Below are 3,236 nucleotides of genomic sequence, written 5' to 3'. Positions count from 1 at the left end.
AAAAAAAAAAAAAAAAAAAAAATTACACACTAATTTATCAACAGCCTCCTCTCTCTGCCTTGCAGTTGCTTGGAGATTTTGCACACTAGCCCCAGGAAGGTGGCTGGGGGCAGTGGTGCAACACACTGCTCGATGAGACCCATAAGGTGGTTTTAACCATCTTCCACATACTGCAAGAACATGGCCAGCAGATCCAGCTCCTCATATAGTGCCTCCTCCCTGTAATTCTTCTGCAGGATCTGGTGCTGTTCTGGAGTGGCCCATTGCAGACACTAAACCACCAGTCAGCTGCATTTGTTGTCATTTGTTGTCCTGGATGTCAGTACAAACTCTGCCAGTGGTGACAGTAGGGTCCCCAAAAAGGTCAAGGTAATCATCCTGAATCTGAAAGAACTCCCAACTCCAGCAGGATCTTCCATTGGCCCGTTCCTTCCCCTCATTGACACCTGCCATAGACATGGCTGCAGCTTCAGGATGGTAGAAGAAGTAGAAAGCTGTCTTATACTTGACAGTAGATTTGTACCTCTTTTCAGTGAATCAGTCAAGATCCACGTTGCCCTGGGGGGCTGTAATGAGGTCCAGGGTCTGCCTGATCTCTGTCTAACAGGAACTCTATAGGAAGTGCTTTATCAGGTTCAGGTAGGGGCTGCTCTCAGCAACAGAGCTTCAACAGGTGATAGATACATGCTTCCGGAAGCATAGCATCATTGATGGCATCCAAACCTACAGCTGGCTTCTGATACAAGCAGATCCACCCCCAGCAGGTGAGGGATGAATCCATGATGTCATCTGCCACCAGGAAGAAAGCTTGCAGCACAAGACACGGTGGCTCACACCTGTAATCCCAGCACTTTGGGAGGCCAAGGCGGGGGATCATCTGAGGTCAGGAGTTCGAGGTCAGCTTGGCCAATACGGTGAAACCACATTGCTACCAAAAATACAAAACTTAGCTGGGTATGGTGGAATGCGCCTGTAGTCCTGGCTACTCAGGAGGCTGAGGCACAAGAATCACTTGAACCCAGGAGGTGGAAGTTGCAATGAGCTGAGATTGTGCCATTGCACTCCATCCTGGGTGACAGAGCAAGGCTCCATCTAAAAAAAAAATAAAAAAATAAAAAAAATAAAGGGCAAGCTTGCAGCAATTCACAAAACAGCCCAGGCAGGACCTGCTGGAGACTATCAGCATCCTGTTTCCTGGGTTCTGCCAGCTCCTGGAATGCTACTAGGATCGTCAAACCCTAGTGGTACTTGTCTCCAGTGGCAGTGTACTCCAGGATCTCTTTGAGCCAAGTAATAGAATCTCCTGTCTCTGGGTGCCCCATCTCATCCTCACTCACCCTCAGTCAGCATCCTGACAATCTGGGAGAAGTGCTCGATAAAATTCTGCTTTTCCTGGGCATAAACATCTGGATTTCTGGTCTCCATCCATTTTGTTACTGGATGTGAGTTCCTGTTTGGACAGCATTTTTCAAATTAAATTTTACATTTAGTTTGTGATTTCTTTCAAGCCCTACCACAACTTGCATTAGTCAAAACAAGTTATAGGCCGGGCGTGGTGGCTTACGCCTGTAATCCCAGCACTTTGGGAGGCTGAGGCGGGTGGATCACGAGGTCAGGAGATTGAGACCATCCTGGCTAACACGGTGAAACACTATCTCTACTAAAAAATACAAAAAATTAGCCAGGCATGGTGGCGGGCACCTGTAGTCCCAGCTACTTGGGAGACTGAGGCAGGAGAATGGCATGAACCTGGGAGGCGGAGCTTGCAATGAGCCCAGATTGCACCACTGCACTCCAGCCTGGGTGACAGAGTGAGACTCCATCTCAAAAAAAAAAAAAAGAAAGAAAAAGAAAAAGAAAAAAACCAATCAGAAGTCTTTAAATCTTCAAGATCCAAATACTTATGCCTCCCAGTTGTGACAGTGCATGAAGTACACAGCATTCCTGCTAAAAATGTTTTCCAGGAATTTAGTGAGGTCTTTAGACCTGACTTGCAGTTACCAGGAATATGAGAAATATAGAAGTTAAATGAAAACAAACAAAAAATCATACAAATCACAAAGGTGGAATATCTTATAGGACAACTGACCTCTCTGATAAAGCAGTGGCAAGGGTGGGGGTAGTAGGCGCTATTCCAGATTAAAACATAATAATCAAATGCAAATGTATGGACCTTAGTGGGTCCTTGTTGGAAAAAATCATTAGTAAAAGACATTTGAGACACCTGGGGAAATGTGAATATATATTAGGTATTAGATGATATGAAGGAATTAATAGTTAATTTTACTAAGGATGGTGTAAATCATTAAGAGGAACACTTTTTAGGGTGACATTTCACCTCTAAATACATGTCTCTGATTTACTATCAGTAAAAGAATAAACTACACCAATATGGCAGAATGTTAGTTTTCAATCTAGGTGGTAAGTATATAGATATCCACTATATAATTTTGACTACTTTTATGTTTGAAGGTTTTACATAATAAAAAAATTAAAGTTTACAAATACATGATACTAACAGGCAATATTAGTTTTTTTGGTATTACTATTCTACCCAACCACTCCTTTTCTAGTTTATATGAAGCTTTAATAATAAACTAAAACTTCAAGCACTAGTAAAACTAACCCGAGTAGCTGGGACTACAGGTGCCCACTACTATGCCCAGCTAAATTTTTTTTTTTTTTTGTATTTTTAGTAGACAGGTATTTTGTATTTTTGGTAGAAGCAACAACATTCTTGAGGGAAAAAGTCTTTAAATAAAGGCTCTGTCTAATCAAAGGAGCTACATACAGGTAGGAAGACCACAGATCCCAAGAACATTTAGATACGAAACCTTTTCAAAAATCTGCATCATAAGAAAAAAGAGACCTGTTACTATAGAAACGATTTGCAGGGCTTGAACATTTCAAGGGAAAACAGCACCTCTAGCAAGGAAAGGAGGCTGAAGAGCTTCCTAGGGCCTTGCCTATCAGCTGCTGGAAGTCAACAGAATGAGCAATGACAATTCTGACAGGCCCACCCATGCTCAGAGACCTGGGCATGACAATTTAACTCCTAGTCCTACTGCCTCTCCCCTTCAGACCAGACCTAGAATAGTCAAGTGACTCACCTACCTGAGTTCATAAACCAGTTAGCATGGATGTGGATGCTATGACTAGCCCAGGCTAGCTGTTCTTCCCATTACAGCAGGACAAAGTTTTGTTGACATACTAAACTAGTTTTCCTTTTTTTTTTT

At 42.7% G+C, this 3,236-nt stretch overlaps 1 protein-coding gene and 1 pseudogene across 4 annotated transcripts in view; both read right to left on the bottom strand.

The window, feature by feature from the left end:
* Window positions 1-3,236, bottom strand: part of GCH1 (GTP cyclohydrolase 1) — a 57,821-nt gene that overhangs the window by 40,040 nt on the left and 14,545 nt on the right. The gene's annotated exons all lie outside the window — the stretch shown is intronic.
* LOC105553636 lies at window positions 30-1,429 on the bottom strand (annotated as a pseudogene).

This window comes from Mandrillus leucophaeus, unplaced genomic scaffold (assembly GCF_000951045.1).
Source record: "Mandrillus leucophaeus isolate KB7577 unplaced genomic scaffold, Mleu.le_1.0 Scaffold60, whole genome shotgun sequence".
NCBI classification, from domain to species: domain Eukaryota; kingdom Metazoa; phylum Chordata; class Mammalia; order Primates; family Cercopithecidae; genus Mandrillus; species Mandrillus leucophaeus.
This window is presented reverse-complemented; position numbering and strand designations above follow the sequence as displayed.